Raw genomic sequence first — 18350 nt, 5'->3', positions numbered from 1 at the left:
AACATTTTTTTTTTTTTTACTTCCTGTAAATTATTACATTTAGCTTTAAGCCTCCCTTCACAACCATGAGTCTTTTATATGGTCCTCCTTCAAAATCTCTCTCCTTGCTCCACATTCCTCTTGTGGTATGGACAGCAACATTGAGTTAGACATCCACACTGAACTGGACTCTATCATACCAATTCCTACTATGGCGGAAAGAGTTTTTCTCATTATTTCTTTGTGATAGAAGTCTTATTTCCCTAATTTAAGTCTGAAAATGCTTTATACTTCTGCGAAATGACAACTTTATCAGATGCTTATATACCTCCATCCTTACATTCAGGCATTGCTACAAGAATATGGTTTTTAAAGACCTTATTCACAATCTGATCTAGGCAGAGTTTCATTGCTCTGATGTGTTCTCTCACGGTCCTAACACTGTATAATCTGCAAATCTGTTAATTACAGAGGTACTGCAGTGGATAAATATCTTTATATTCCTTACCTAATAATAGAACGTGTATTCTAGTAGGTGCAACTTAGGTTACAATCTCCTTCCCCAAATTTATACAGAAGAAAAGGACACTATTAGAGATTACTACATTTAAAGGACTTTTGGACAGATATAAATACACATTCTTTGGAGGTGGTTCTCAAGTCAAGACTGAAACTGAAATTTCTCTGAATTTGGAGGGATTTGAATTCTGTTTGGCCCACTCCAAATTTCATAATGAATTAAAGACTCACTAAAGTAAATACAGTTGCATTTGTGTTACTGAAATACATTGTTTTCAGCATAGGTCTCTAACAGGCTACAATGCTGTTAAGAATTTAAGAAAGCTCCAGCATGTTCTGTATTCTACTGAAGCAGGTGAATAATTAATGACACACAGTTAAGGTGCAACCTTTCCCTTACTCATTCAGCAGATGAATCCTTTAGCAGTGCAATTTTTATTAAGTGGCAGTAAGGCTATTTTCAGCACAACAAACATGTCTTTATAATTCTCATAATTCTCCCAAAAAAGTAACAGCCACTCTAACTGCAATATATCTCATAAAATTCTGTATTTATTAACTCATCAGTTTTCTTATCAGATCGGTTTATCACTTCAGAGGAACGTTACAAGATAACACAACTACAAATAAAGACAATTAGCCCTCTGTCTAATTTATTTCCATATGACAGGTCATGGAGTAACTAGGACAACACAATGAGGATAGACTGCTCCATTACATAAGCCTTTGCTGGGAACTGATTACAGTACAAAACAAGAACAGGTAAAGGAGCATTAGAGCTGATATCCAGAATACCATACAAACAGACATCCATTATTTAAAACCCTTCTATCCACTTCAACTGATTTTAACTACACATCAGCCCTGCAAAAGATGAATTTACCCCATCCAAGTACACAAAGAGATTATATGGTATTAAAAAACAACAGTGCAAAATTTCCAGAAAAAAAGGCAGCCCTTTTATGTAATTTGTGTGCATGTATATGATTTCCTTAGAGATCTCTGCTTACCAGCCTTTATAGATGTTTAAATTCAGACCTGAGGTTGAGAAAGTAGCACAAGACAATTTTGGCTGAATGGAGGTACTGTAAGTTCCAGGGCAAATCAAGGGACCACAGATTACTTCTGTTCCATAAAAAAGAATACATGTCCTGTTGCCTCCACTATGGAATAGTATCTTCCTTATACTATTAGGAATTCTCTGAGCGTATTAGGAGCTCTACCTGCCTGCCTTCAGCTCATTTAAAAAACTAGTAAATTAACTGGCATCTACCTAAGATGGTTTCTACTTCTGTACTTTATTTTTAAGCAGAACTTAAGGAACAAAGAAAATTTTAAAAGCCCAGCATAAAGAGAAAATCAGGGCAGGAAATGTCCAAAGGTCCTAATTTCACCACATTTACACTAAAGTCCACTGTCTTAAAAAGGCTAAGAGCATGTTCAAATTGTTAATTCTACAGATAGAAATTATTTAAATGTGTCTATTTGAATATCCAAACTAGAAAGCCATCCTAACACTTAAACCTGAATATTTTCTAAATACATCCATTAAAAGCTGGTGGTTTGAAACTCATCATTCACCACATCAGTGAGAAAACTGAATGCAGGACCTTAGGACTTAAATTTCCAACTGTACTGATTGTGAAGAAAATATTTTTAAAAATTCAACCCAGAACCAATATCATTTTAGGTTTTCCTTTCTCAAGCACTTGGGTGCCAAAAATACTCATCACCACTTGCAGATTCCAGGTGTGAAAAGCTGCCAACTGTCTTGTGTGCTATTGCCAGAGAGTCTGTATTTCCTTCTGGCAACTTCTGCAGTTGTTATTACAAAGCTGGCGATATCTTCTCAGTTTGAAGACAGAGTTAAAAATACAACATTTAGTTTCAAGTTTTATTTTAAAAAAGATATATATTTCAAGCTACCACACTATTTTCAGTTTGCAAGATAATTCAGTACCAAAATATTATGAAAACCCAAGTTAGGCGAAGTTTATTAAAGGAGTGCATTATCTTTCACTAAACTAATTCATGTAGCAAAACCATACAAGTTTTAGGCACAAAAAACCCTCTTCAAGTCCAAAGTAGGATTTAAAACTTGAAAACTGATTGGACTTAAAAGCATTTGCATTGAAGTGAACTTCAGTGTTTCTAGATCAGACCAACTGAGATAAAGTGTACTCTCTATCTTGCCACAGAGAAAGGAAAGCATCTGTATGGACATAATAGGGAGAGATTATATGGTTGTGATGCCTATCAGAGAAACAGAATGCAATTTATTGCCTATAGAAAACCAGAAAAATTTGGTCAGGGGAGAATTAGAATGAGTCATATATCAAAATTCTATTTAATCCATTACATTTTTGCCATGGTATTTTTCAGATGCATGAGTTAATTTCCTAATTTGATTGGTCCCACTAGAGCACAAAGGCTTATGTCAGAAAAAGAGAAAGAATGGGACTTAGTTGTAGGGAAAAGGGAAAGGCTGGACAACTGTGTTGCTTTCAACTGAAACCAGTTGTTGAACTTCAACTTCAGGTGAAGAGCCTTTAATACTAATGTGGAAACACAAGCCTCAGGGAAGTACAATTCATTCTCAATTTTTTTCCACAACACTGAATGAGTTCCAAATCAAAAAGAGGATTACGAAGCCTTATTAATTACTCAAAATTTAATTTTAAACCCCTAAAAGTGTGCCTCATTAAAAAAAAAAATAAAAATAATAAAAAACCCCACAGCATTTCTGTGCCTTAGATACACTAAGACTGTTGTGGTATTGATAACAAACCTAAAAGGAACTGTAACCATGGATTCTTGCTATAAAAATTTATTTTACTTGTCAAGTCTTCTCCAAAGAAACTTGAAAATGGAAAGTCAATTCTGCCATTACCCTAATTATACAAGGTTTTACAATAATAATTTTTCAAGATCCTAGGAAAATTTTCATTGTAGGAAAGTGGTAGTAAAGTGTGGTTTTGAACAAAAATAGCTTGAAGTCAAACAATTAAGATATTTTAAACAGTGGCAGAGTGTTATAATATCAAACAATTTATAGTCTAGATTTATCAGTAGAATTAAAATCTTTGCTTCCAGGTTTTTTTTTTTTAAATGTTGGAATAGTAAGTTATCCTCTTAGAATAAACTCAGAATATTAATAGCTCACCATTTATATTCCAAGGAATAATATAAATTGATCTTTTAAGATGCTCCAAACTATTGACCTTTCAACTAGGACTATCTATTTCTATTATTTCATAAATCAATTTTCTCAGCAAGGAAAAACTAAACTAAAACAAGGAGAAACTAAAAAAAAAATATAAATGTCCAGCACACATATATAGCACACAACTAGAAGAGACAAGAAGGCAAGCAATACACTGCTCTGAAGAACTTCCAAAGCCTACGAAACTTTTCAGAGCAGATACACAGAAATTTACAGAGGAGAAGAGCTGCTGGTAAGGACTGTGTGAGAACGATGCAAGGGCATATACACAGCTAAATGCTTAATCCAAACAAGTAAAGTTCAGGGCAACCTCTAATTATAAATGGGAATAAGACCTACCTTTTCTGAGAATACGAGAAAATTGGCAGAGAAACTTTGATGAGATGTTCAGATGGATAGCATGTGAATAGCAAAATGATGTCTGCAATGACAGAATTCAAGTGATCAACAGGGCTGCCAGTGGCACAGAAGCAGCCCCAGCTGGCAGCCACACGACTGCTCTCACAGCATTGTGCTCAGGCTGCAGCACCAGCCATGAAGTGACCTGGACCTCGCTAACAAAACCTGAGAATTCTCTTGATGTATCAGTGGATAAAGCACATCACAAAAACATGGTGAGCGAGACCTGACAGCTTGCTAAGCAGAACAGGAAAAAGAAGAGAGGAAAAGACCTTTGTTCAGTCTGTAATGTCTGATCTCTTAGCACCCTTATCTTTAGGGCACATAACTAAATCTGCTGCAGTATTGTGATAAAGAGAGGGCATTGGCCGTGAATATATGGGTATTCTATCTCCTTAAATGGGTCTTAAAAAAAGCTCTTCTTTTTGCTAACGTGTGAACTGAGGACAGCAACTATTACACCAAGCAGGATGACTGCAAAAGAGCCTAGCTGACAGGAAGATGGAACACGAGGGAGTCCACATAGTGCAGGACATCTACCAAACTCTGACAGGCCTCCTCAATGCGGGGAACATACACCCATCCTGCCACACAACACAGCAATCCCTGAAAGAGTTAATTAATCACATTACAGTTTATGCAGGAGACACCTCGGTTGTTCAAGGAGGATTGTACTTTTCAGCAGGAGATCAAGAACACTAAGAAAGTCAGGCACAAAGAGAAGATGAAAAAACACAGCAACACTCATGCCAAGACCAATTCAGCACTGCTGTCAACACCCCTGGCACCAGAGGGTAGGACACAGCCACCTAAGTGGGTCCTTATGCACTGCTAAATGACAGGAGAGGTGGGAAACGGCTCGTTGCCTGGCTCTGGTGAAGGAAGGCGGCACTAAGGCAGGTGAATAAACATATGATAAACTGCCAGCAGAGCAGCACAAGTTACTACTGTATCTTCAGTTTGGCATGGCTGTAGATAGAGGTTCTGTACAGTGCCAGGAAGCTTCTCTTGTTCACAGAATATTCCACAATGGGCTCAGGCAACATCAAATCTACAGGTACAATACACAGCAACAAAGAAGATGGGTATATCTCATCTAAAACTACTTAACCAATTTGTCCCTAAAATATATTGCTGCTGGAAATTACAAAGGTACAGGAGCTCCAGTCAACAGTGTGGCTTGGTCAGAGTATGCACTTGTTTTATAGCTGAGGTTGAAGGTGGCTTCAAGCAACAGTGACTGAAACTTGAGCTCCTAATCCAAGGTCCTTCAAAGTTTGAAATGGAAGACATATTAAAGAACCAAAATGGAACTTTGGCAAAGGTATTTGAAGTTGGGACAAATCCAAAAATATCAACTTAATTTGCAGCAGAAAAAAAAATAGGTTAGACAGGAAAAAAGCAGATAGCATGGACAGCTATTCAGAAGAAGAGACAAGCTGCTAAGATCTACCTAGTCCAATCTTCTGTCCCTGACTATTGCCAGCAGCTGATGTCTAGGGAAAAATACAAGGACACAGAAAGCATATGATCATCCTTGCCAGAATATTTTCTGGGGATATAGAAAGCTAGAACACAAAAAACAGAGCCAAAGATGGTATTTAAGATTTTTTTTGTCTCCAAGTTCATCAGAACCTACCTGAAACCATGAAAATTTTACCACCCATAAAGTAAAGTGTAACCTAATTCCATGCTGTGGGAAGCACATCTTTGTTTCCAAATTGTCTTCTGCTAGTTACATTTGAGGTTCATTAACCCTTGTACAGTTGCTTCCTGTAGTCCTAAGTTTCACCTTTCAGTCCTACACAGGGAATACACCTCTACCGTATGCCCCCTCATTCACCTCTTCAGCTATTTGATCTTTCATCGATTTTGATCACCACCTGTGTGTTTTTTTCCAGTTCTACTACATCCCCTCTGAGATGTGGAGACCAGCATTGTGAGGAAGCACTAAGCTGATATTTTCACAGAACCTACAACACCATATTCAAAAGAAGTAAGTTTATACCTGTAATTTTTAAAATCAATTTATCCTATGTGAACTGCTTTATGATAATTTTCATTCATCATCACCTCAGTGTAGCAAGGTCTTTCTCCAGTTCTTCCATTTTCATATTTGCTAATTTTAGTACCCTTGTATCACCAGACTATGTAATTTCAGTATTTGCATCTTGTATAGATCATCTGTAAATATACAGCACAGCACAGAGAGCTACCCTTTTTAGGCTGATGAGCTATCATTTATTAAGATCAATATTTTCACTCAGATTCCATTAAAAAAATATTTTTTGCACAAAGTGTTCACATATAGAAAACCTGACTCATCATCTTCCATCTGGATCATTAACAGCTCTGCTTTCAGATTTGTAATGGATTCCTTGGGTATCTAAACACAACACTCCCTCAAAAGAAGGAGCCAGACTGGATGGGGCCTTGAACAACCTGGCAACCATGCAGGGCTTGGATCTAGATGATCTTTAAAGTTCCAATGCAAACTATTAAAGGGACATTTCAGAGAAACTGCTGGGTGACTTCATGGTACCGTATGACCAGGAGATAAAATGGTAAATGAGGTTCTGTGTGTACATATAATATTATGTATATGAGAAAAATAATAACTACAATAAACACATGAACATATCCTAACTGTTCATTAAACACATGACAAACTATTAGCAATCAAGAATAACATCTTGTTATTATTACATACAGTATGAAAAGATGGCAACTCAATGCTAAATAGCAGTCAAAAAAAAATTAATATCTTAGGAATTCAGACAAAGCAGAAAACAACACAAAGAGCATGTATTTATTTACTAATACCTTCAGTACTGTATAGAATTCTAGCCCTTTCTATCTCAAAAAAAAAAAAAAAAAAAAAATAGAACAAGATAACCAGGGATACAGACTAGTTTCCACATGAAGTAATGACTTACAATTTTTTTCAAGGGATAATGGGAAGTAGAGAGGGGTACTTGACAGAGATCTACAAAATAATTAGGGACATATGAGAGGTTGGCTGGGAATCAACTATTTGTGACGTCATTTAATAGAGGCACAAAAAAAAAATCAAAATAGGTCAGCAGGAGCCAGACTCAGAGCAAACTAATCTGTGCAATGTTTTGCCAAAGGATACTGTGAATACTAAAAGTTTCCAGTGGTTCAAGTGAATAACAGTCAATTACATGAAAAATAAAACTACTGTGGGTTACTGAAAATACATACTAAGTATATTTAGTGCAAGAAGTCCCTTACTAAAAAAAAATGGAAAATAACTAGATGGCAGTATAATTATAAATTATCTGTGGTTTTGTGCTTTTCCTTAGGCATCCATATATGACCACTGTTCAATATACACTTTACTCCAGAATTTTACATTCAGACATTATGTTTGGGAAGATGCAGAGAGGACAGAGAAATTATGGTCCCTGTAACAACATAAATTCAAATTATTTGAAGTGATGAGATGCAAGTCAAAATCTTGTGCATAATTTTCTGTCAGTTACTTGAAAGAAGCTACCACCCTAAGAACTGCTGACTAGCTAGCTGTTGTGGGAATGGCATCATAAACCAAACCTCAATTCAACTCAAGTATATTCTCCTTCTCTGCACTTATGTGAAGTTATTTAAAAAAAAAAAAATTATGAACACTCAGGAACTCCAAATACCATTTGTTCTATTGCTTCAACTCCTATTTTACATGTTGTCCCTTCCACTTTGTGTTGGTTAATGTTGTCTCAGGGTTTCCATATGGATTTTCTTCCCTGCACCTAACTTCAGAAAAGACTTGGAAATTCCTCTAATCTTTTTACTCAAATATTTTGGTAGCTTGAATGCAGAGAACCAATACATTAATACGCATTTCCTAACATCAAGATTATCTCCATCTTAATAAAGTTGCTGCATCCAGAGTCAGACTTTTTGACAATGAAAATTCACAGAACACATTTTAAATCACTGACATGTAGCTACAGCAATGTTACAGTTTCAATAGAAAGAAAACTTTACTGTAAAAACTGGTTGTTACTTCTGGCAGCTGCCAGAAGTATGTTTATGTGACAGCGTTTTTTATATAGATGACAGGACAAAAATTTTAGACTGCTAAATGTCTGAGCCTCAAGAGAAACAAAGGTATAAAAGCCCACAACAAATGTAACTTTTGTATCTACTTTGTTACTTCCAGGAACCCTCAATACTTTTTTTAACTTACCAGAAAACAAACAAACAAACAAACAAAAACCCCCACACTCTTACAAGCAGCCATAAACAATTGCTGTAAAAGAACTGTAAAGACTTATGACTCTGTTTCCACAAATAAGTTACTATGTAAAACTGATGAAAAAAAGGACAAGAATTCCCATAATTTTGTTGCCACTTGATACAATATTCACATCTCTCAACATTCTTTTCATGTTTCCAAATAGTTTTGGTTGGATATTCCTCAACATAATTTCATAGAGAATCTCTGAATTTTAACTAAATTCTAATATTTTCTACCTTTCCCATAGAAAACACATTAGAGGCAAATCCTGGCTACATCCAATACCACGGAAGATTTCTTTGTTCTGGAGCAAAGCATTTTTTCCCTAATTTCATTCAGCATATATACGCCTATTTATGATACGGCACCAATTGCATACAAGAAAGAATTCTACAAAGATTTCTACATTGTTTGCTAGAGATCACACATTTTTATTGACATAGAACTTCTTTCCTCAAGGGAATCAGGCTTTTACCAAATCATTAAATATTTAAAACCATACAAGACCCTACAGCATGCAGAAAAACCAAGACAAAAGTATGCTTTTTAATCCATTTGTTGGTCACTATCAGTTGTCAAGGCTGACAAAAGGACAATCTGTTCCTGGAAATTTTGTTGAGCTGGTCGCTGTTGATGGGAGCAAGAGAAGAGATTCAAGTTTCAGGGGCGTTTTCAGAAGTTTAATTTAAGTGTTGATGGCTGCAATATTGAATTGCAAAAATTGTTCATAATTTGCTCCCATCCAATAGCTTTGCATCAGTCTGGCAGCTAGTAAATAAGATTTCAGTAACCACTAATAGTTCAGTAATAATTTTAAAGCTGAAAATTAAAAAAAAAATATATATGAGAGGCTTACATTTACTTTTAAGGGAAAAAAGCACTCATGGATAGAGCAATAGTCATACTCTCAAAATATTAAAATAGTTCAAACATTTAGCTAGAGATTTCTTTTTTGTATGTGTGTGAACTAAAATTGCCATGCATATGGCAATGAATAAGAAATGAAGCAAGTTTATCAAAATATGCCAAGGATTTAAAAAAACACAATTCATGGAAATTATTTCCCATCACCATGTTTAGACTATAACACACAATTCACACACATGAAGCCTAAATAAATAATCCTCTATTTTTGCCTTTAATACATCTACAGCTGCCTCTTTCAGGTTCCCTTAGGTTTCAGTTCTGACAGTCTGCTCCAGTCTTTTGCCTTCACACTACACAGAACAGCAGCCATGCCAAGAAATCCCAGCTCCTGCCTGAGAGCCATGAGAGCTGCACAGCAGAAGGGCATCCAAACCTCTCACCAGAAAGGGCCTGAGGAAAAGGAATTAAATGGGAAAAGGGGAGAAGGAGGAAGATGCTAGATGTTCAAACACCTTCATGCTTCTCTCATATTTCTTGTTTCTACTTCCTCATAATTGCTGAGGTGACCTCAAAGAGCTTCTGCTCTCTTCAATATTCTCAGGTATAACTGCATCTATGCAAAAATTAGTTCAGGGAATAAGAAACATAGCATTCTTTATAATACAGCTATGCTAACATACTTTTTAATAAAGAATATGACACAACACACTTTTTATACATATCTATATATATATACACATATATGTGTTTTTATGATATATACACATATGTTTACATTATTGAAGTATCTATTCCATGTACACTACATATATTTTTTACAGAAATACAGAACTTTGTAACTGTATCAGTGAGGATTCAGGTCTTCAACAACAGCAGCAAATTTGGCAATGTAGCTACATATAGATTCAAATTAATATGGCCTAACAAATGGGTATGATATTTTTTAAAGTGAATTAGTAAAGTAATGGGAGGACGGTATGTTTAATAATAGTAATTTAAACCAGTGCTATCACTGATCATCCTTACAATTTAAGAAAAGAAAAAAAAAAAAAAAAAAAAAAAAAAAAAAAAAAAGTGGTGTGGACAAAATGGACACAGGAATTTCTGGGTCATGGAGGAAAAAATGAAACTAATACCTGCAATAAGCTGGAAGTTGTTGTTTATATATGTTAAGTTACTTTACAGATTCATCTTTAGAGACTATTTTATACCATTCTCTTGAGGTGCTTTGTGAAAATTGTTAAGCTACAAGTAGAATAATGTTTTTTGTCCTTTTTACACTGTTTGAAAACTCCCTGTAATGCACAGCGGTCGCTTATAGAAGTGCATTGGCAAAGGTTTACATCCCTTGCTTGTGATGGTATAGGTGCATTTGGCATAATTTAGACAGCAAAGAATCTGGTCCTGATGATGACTGAAGATGTTAAAAAGCCAGAAGCTGTGGCACAGGGAAAACTTTCATAGCAGAGTGTTTTTTTCTGATGTAAGTAGCAAAGCCATATAGGTTATATGAGACAACGAGTCGCTCCTGCCCGTGGCAGCCCCGTTCAGTAGCGGAGCAGTGGAGCGCCTGCCGGGGCGGCTCTGGGCAGCGCGGGCCCCCCGGGCCGGGCGGATCAGCACCATGGTCAGCTCCCAGCCCCGCCGCTGCGCCCTCCCGTCCATCACAAGCGTCAGGGAGATGCTACTGGGTCAGACAGGTTGAGAAGGACGCGTTTGAAAAACTTGTTTCTTAATAGCAATTTTCAGGGAGATCTCTGATTTAAAGGTTCCTGAAACATAGAACGCTCCAAAAGATTACTGATGTTAAAGTTTGGAAAGGAAAAATAAAACTACTTTGGTAACTACGGACCATCAGCTCGACATAAATTCCAGACAAATAAAGGGACTTGACTAATAAGGAACTAAAAGAAGACACTATAACTATAATCATTCAATTAAGTTCCCCTTCCTATCAAACTAACTTTTGAACATTACAAGTTTGGCCTATAAGGATAATAGTTATTATGGCACTTACACTTCTGTAAGACACCTGAGTTTATAGCACACAGTACAGTCTCTTTCTGCTAGAAAATCAATAGATCATAAATTAAATAATAGGACGCAAAATATAACTGTAAGTTAACAGAACAAATATCTCTCTAATTACTTCCACAGAAATCTATTTGTTACTTAATACTGAAATGTTTTTAACTCAGGAAAAGAATTACAAAGTCTGTAGTTGATACTGAGTTGATACTGATAAAGGACAAATGGCATCAACAGGTTACACAGACAGCAATCAAACTACACATGTGCCAACTTAGATAAAAGACAACAGCCATCAGGGACCAAAGAATAAATGGAAACATCACCTAACACAATGCAGCAATCAGTTACTTCTGATACATGCATTTGCTGGAGTGTTAATGTTATGACAACTATGGATGAATGGACAAATAAATACTAAGAGACATCATAATACTTCTCTATCTGCTCATTGTAGGATTGCTGCTGGAATATTATAACCAGTTCTGGTGTTCAAAATTACGAAGCTCAGTTCCTTCAGATCATCTATTAGAAATTGCTTTAATCAAGGAAATTGCAAAAGATCTTCATTTTGACACACAAATCATACAAGTAAAAGACTGATCTTTAGATTCCTCGAATGTATAGAAATATTTCCAAGATCTTTAATTTTCATTAATACTCTACTAATAGATTATTTCCTTAACTCTTTCAGTGGATTCCTCATTACTGACAATTCTTAAAAGACAACACAATGATTTTCTATACTGTATGCTCTTATTCAACTACTGCTAGCACACAGAATTCAGGGAAGTCCTGGGGAAGCTGGTTTTACACATAAAGTTACCCTCAATGATCACAACAATTCCCCTGGTCTTCACACAGTCAGATAGAGATAAGTGATGAGGCTTTTGTCATTGAAAGTTAATTATACAAGCTTATTTCATTATGAAAATACAATTATCCTAGGCATATTTAGTTTGCTGGGACCATCTTAAGTTCAGAAATAACATTCAGTTGATTCAGGGATCAGTTGAAAAAATAAAACGTGGCAGAATGATGAGGCATGAAAATCAGTAAGTTTATGTATTACAAATATGGGGGTCAAGAGACTCAAAATTTATAAGAATTTCCTACACATCAGAAGAGTGAACAGTGTAAGATTAGATTTTAACTATCTTCAAAACAAACGTACAATTATTTCTAAAACCAAAACAGCAAAGTTTCTCAAAAACCTTTACAGGTTTTCATTTTATCTCTTACTTAAATAATAAACAGCATTGTGTAACAGTGTTACATATTTTAGGAAATATTGTCTGTATGTAAATAAAGACATTCAATTCCAAATCTCTCCAAATTAAAGTCTGGGCTACAAAAATAATCCTGATTGTATTGTTGACCTATAACCTGCTATATATGTATATTTGGAATGTTTGAACACTGGATCTAAAAAAATAATTTGTCTAAAACTAGAAGTTTTAATTCAGGTTGACTGAGGAGTTTTAATTTATAGGTATGGGAACAGTTACACATGACACCATAATGGCAAAGTGTAATAACCCTACACTGATAACAGTATTCTCTAAATTCTTGAATTTACATAAAGGAAATACAATTCTATCGACACAAGTAGGAAGTATTTTTCTTTTTTTTTAAACACCAACAGCCATTACATTTGCTTGGAGCATATTCAGTTTTAAACTGTGGTGAGACATTTCTGCATTTTGAAATTATTATTTAAACAACAACCAATTTCTACTCTATGCTATGAGCATAATGTGGACACACAATCATATGGCAAGCAGGTTTATGAGATTTCTACTGAGAAGCAGGAAACATTCAATGATATGGGTAAAATCTATGTACAGTCAGGTTTCATTTTTTAGTAATACCAGAAGCTGGAATAGAAATAATACAGTTATGAATAGTAATAACTACATTCTAATTTATTAGGACCAAGATTCAGCTTTTATGTGTTCCAGAGCACGGAGTATAAAAGCACTTTATAATATGCCAACACCAAATATGAGCAACATCTACTGCATGGCTACTTATATGTCAGCCACAGTCCTGATTCAGACCATAAATCAATCCTGTCCAAACCTTCACTCCAGGAAAAAGAAATATTTCAGTGAGCCATTACATGTTGATGCAGGGCTTCACAATAGAATTGAAGTATTAACTGCCAGTTCCAACAAGCCAGACAAAGTACAGCTGCTCCCTGATTACAAAGGGAAAATTGACTGATCAAGGAAAGATACATACAGAAGCACTGCCATATGACTGAGGTGTTCTAGGCTCAAAATTGATGAAATATATCAGAACAACAGGAAGAAATATCCAGGATGAAATTAGCATCCTACCCAAATTTCTTTCAAATTAATAGAAAGTGCACCATCACCTCAAAGTAGCCTTTCAGGTGAAATGTTCTCCTTGTGTCCTCCCTGAACTGAGAACAGGCAGGAAAACCTGTCAGCTGAGGGTGCAGGCTACACTTAACGTAAGGATCTGGTTATGACTATCTCAGCTACACATTCAGGGTGAAGTTGCACATAGCAGCATGACCTAGCAAGAGTTACAAACATATATCGGCCAAAAAACAATACAAACAACTCTATTTTTACAATCATTCTCTGCCAAGTTAGTGAGTTGACTCAGTGTAGCTCAGAGATCAATGGACACTAGAAAAGGTTCAGGCAGAGAACATCATTTTCCACTTAAAAACAGCAGCCAACTGTTAGACTAGTTGAACAATAATGTGCAATTTCATCTGCAGGAGCTAACATGAAAAATATTCTTCTATCTATGTACATCCATAAATAAACAAAAACTATCACCAGACAGTCAATAACAGCGCTTCTTTCCTGCACACGTCTCCTTTACTGTGGGAGGGTCACGGTTTGCTCCTCAGCTTCACCATCAATTTCTTAGTTCTTGGCTGGTCAAGACATGACCTGACTGGCTTAGCTAGCAGGTTGCTCCCACAAGACCAGTCAATCTTTTCCTCATACTAATCTATCCTGTGATTCTTTCAATACTTTCTCTAACCAGATGAATTATTCAACAGGTTTCCTCACTGGATGCGCTATCTTGCTCAAAACTGTAAAACTGTAATTTCATCCAAAACCATCATGAGTAGCACAATAATCTCTAGATTTTAATGAAAAAGCACAAAACATCACACAGAAAAAGAACAGTGATCCAATGTCAACTCCTCTCCTTCAATTCTCAGAGTACAACATGACTGTTCTAGGCTTACTTGACTTAGGGAATTATACTTTGATTTTATTTATAGACTACTGCAGATGGAAAATCAAAGCATCACATATGAACAGGGCATTCAATTCAATCAAACTCAAGGAACGGGAGAGTCATTCTTTGTCTGATACATTTTCTACCAGTCGATAATGCCCATTCTAGATCTATTAAGCTCAATATGCTGATAAATTGAAAGACAAGAAAATAATTATTTCAAGGCAGCATATAACTCAGGAATACAAATACATTCTAAAAAGTCACCAGTTTGACGCTGAAAAGTATATTCTATTTACAGATCACTGCCTCCCTTTTCTTTAATTCTTCACCACTGCAAAGCTAGAGTCATACTTCATATGCTCAGAAGTCACACTGCTTGCCACGAGTGGCATTTGAAGCATTACTATGGCAACAAGTAAACTTGACAGCGACAAGGCACATCCTGCTGATACACCACGTAACCAAGCAATCTAATTCTTACTATGTTGAACAACATTGTATCAAATAAGTGCTGTTAAAACCCTCACAAAACGTTAGTACCCTGATATAGAGCATGACAGAAGCAACAAATACTATTCTAGGAATTATCTGGGAAGTGACAGAGAGCAGAACGAAGCCCCTCTCAGAACCAATAAGCAGCTGTTGACTGAAGACAATTCCCAGGCACTAAAAAGACACAAGCTCTGAAAGTCAAGGTCTCTCCTAACTGCAGATGAGTCTAGGGGAACAAATTTTGTATAACTTCAGTTGTGAGAGAAGTGTATCGAAAACATAATAAAATTATTTCTATATAAACAGACTGGGATGACACAAAACCTGATTCTGTATGTTTTTCTGTATGTGAGCTCCCCATTAATAACCTGTCCCTGCAACATGTAACAAATCCCTTTGCAACACCCAGATTGAAAAATACGGTCACATATAAAGAGACTTGACATCCACTACAAGCTCTCAAAGCAAGTTCAGCATATTTTCACACAATCACAGAAGGTTGGAAGATCATCAAGTCCAACCCAGGCCTAACACTCAACCAAACCATGGCACCAAGTGCCACATCCAGTCTTTTTTTAAACACATCCAGGGATGGTGACTCAACCACCTTCCCAGGCAGATCATTCCAGTACTTTATCACCCTTTCCATGAGAAACTTTTACCCTTCCTTTATACATCAGACAGCTTTGTACTGGAAAGAAAATTACTCTCTTCATCAGTACCATCAGTGACCTGGCAAACTTCATCCATGAAAGAGGCCTCCAACTCTTCCAACTACTGCTTGCACTGAAATACAAGGCTAAGCTACATACACACATTTCTCCAAAAGGAAGAATTAGTGGACAGAGTTCCTCATCAGTGCAATTCTCAATAATTGATTAATCTCTTCAGACAAAAAGCAACAGCATGAAATAACATTTGAGTGAGGCAATTGAGTGATGAAAAGTCCTCAAACACACAGGACAAGAACCCCCCAAAAATATGCCTGAACATAACAATGAAAATATTTCTAAATTTTTAACAAAATGGTTTTGTTAAAAACACTCCAGATTTCTTCAGTTTCTCAATTTTCCCTCCTTTACACTCACTCCTCTCAAATTAAATCTTTTCCTTTTCCCCAAAAAGCCTCAAAGTGTCCAAGATTCATCTCCATTAATTGAAAAAATGATTTTGAAAAATAACTGATCAAAAGTTATGACTTGTACAACATCTCAAAAATGGGAAAAGAATTCTCAACCAGATCAAGAGGTGAAGTGTCAGAAGGCCAGATTTTATTGCTTGAATTTTCTACTACTTAGTTTTCAAGACTAGTGACCTATCAGCAATCTCATACAGAGAATGGTAGACTATAAATTTAAATGTCCAAGAATGACATCTCAATTTCATGAGCAGCTTAAAAAAAAATCCAAGTTACTAGATTCCCTCAAAAGCACACCTAGCACTGAAGCAAGGAAAGGAGAGTATTCTGACTCTACAATTTTAATTTAAAAAAAGGTTGTAAAGGATAAATAAGACTAGATGATATTTTCAAAGAAGTTATTATGAAAGAACATACAATATAGAGTTACTAATATCCACATTAGAATTCTATTATTTTATTCAATATTTCTGATGAAAAGAGGGAAGTCAACTTTTATTTTGCCACTGCATGATGGAGAATATACTACAAATATTAAAGCACTCTAGTTGTGCGTGGTAAGTAGAAAAATGAAACTTCTCAATTTAGTTGTATTCTCTTATGCAACTGAAATAGTTTTTATTTCCACTTCTAAAAATGAACATGTTTAATTCCCACTTAAGTACTCTAGCTACTAAACTCTTAAAGAAAAAAAAAAGCCAAGTAAAAGATTAGAAAAAGTTTCTTTCACCCTAATCCTGAACAAGGAGTCAAGTTCATAAGAAGAAAATTTTAAACACAACACACTGTTCTGTGAGAAGGAAGCTCAGGTTTCTTGAGGTGAGAGTGTTTTCACAGAACGAGGGAGGAAGGACAGTGGCTGGTCCATACACCACAACGCATCTCTGTGAGACTGTGACAATCCTGGTGTCTTGTACTGAAAAGGCAGCTGTTTCTCCTCCCCTCCAGCCTCACACAAAGGCTTTGTGTAGTGCTTCCCCAGAGAAAAAGAAACAGACAAGGCAAGACACAGGAATATACAGAAACTGTCAATCTCCTTTGTAAAGTACCAATTCATTCCCAGTAGATAAACAAGCCCTTACTAAAACAGAAAACACAGTAGTATATTAATATACCATTCACTGCAACTTCACACACTAAACAAATGCTTAACCTTCTGTACATATATATCTAGCACTGATAGAAACTGTTCGTTTAGAAGCCAGTTTTGAACAAGGAAAACCCCACTGATATCTCTCTTCTGTCATACTCAAAAATCTTTTTTTGATATAATCAGCCACATTGAGAAAAGCCTCTCAGGAATTTGTGATGTTAGAAGTCTCAGAGCCTGCAGTACACAGCAGCAGTACAGTGACTACACTAAACATAAGCAACGTCACCATATTCCAGCTGCTCCATTTGTTCTTCTCATTCTAACCTCATCCTTCCCAAACAGGAAGTTCAAAAAGATGCTGAGCTTCAAGTAAATAATGATACATCGGGAATATATTAGAGAAAAACAAAGTATTTTTTAGGGATAATTTTTCCATCTTCACATTTTTTAAACTACATCTTGATGCACTCTTTTCAAAATAAACTTTTAACAAATGACTATCAATACTATTGCAGTCAAACTTTCCTATATACAATTTCACTAACAGGCCAAAAAAAATGTTAACAAGTATCTCTCTGGTTTAACAAGTTAAGAAAGTTCTACTACTTTGTTAAACATAATTCACCCTGTAAAGCAAATGAATCATCATTAAGAAAGTATTCAGGACAATATTAACACAAAATAAAAATGTTGAGTATTTTTGTATCATGAATTAATATAATCAAGACTTTATAAACATTATCAAAATCAAACAAGAGCAGCAAAATAAGTCTTAATCTTTTGTTTTCTCAGCTAAAATGAACTAATGTACCTACAAGCATAGCTAGCATGTGTCCAACAGAGGCATGGCATTACCTACATAAAATGCATTTTAAAAATCTACTCATTTTTTCCAGAATCAGAACACAGAAACTAACCACACACTTTAAGGCTAACAAGATACTTAAATAAATAGAGCATGATTTATTTTAAGGCTCTCAAAATCCCTGCAATATAGTTTACTAATTCAGAACACTTAAGCTGAAATTACACTGGTTCTGCACATACAGTCGCACTGAGAAAGGCTATTTTGTAATTCATTTTCTACAGCCCTTTGGAGCGTAATTATAAATACGGC

General features: G+C 35.7%; 1 protein-coding gene across 3 annotated transcripts in view; it reads right to left on the bottom strand.

The window, feature by feature from the left end:
- Positions 1-18350, bottom strand: part of TTBK2 (tau tubulin kinase 2) — an 81407-nt gene that overhangs the window by 61942 nt on the left and 1115 nt on the right. For 2 of the 3 annotated variants that reach the window (XM_083863135.1, XM_083863138.1), the window contains exon 1: positions 17520-17548. The exons of the other annotated variant lie outside the window; for it this stretch is intronic. The gene's annotated coding sequence lies outside the window, so the exon portion shown is untranslated. Of the gene's footprint in view, positions 1-17519; positions 17549-18350 lie in introns of those variants that run through there. 3 annotated transcript variants of the gene reach the window in all.

This window comes from Zosterops lateralis (genome assembly GCF_965231275.1).
Source record: "Zosterops lateralis genome assembly, chromosome: 6".
In the NCBI taxonomy this organism is placed as follows: Eukaryota; Metazoa; Chordata; class Aves; order Passeriformes; family Zosteropidae; genus Zosterops; species Zosterops lateralis.
Note: the sequence above shows the minus strand (reverse complement) of the source record. Positions and strands in the feature narration are given on the sequence as shown.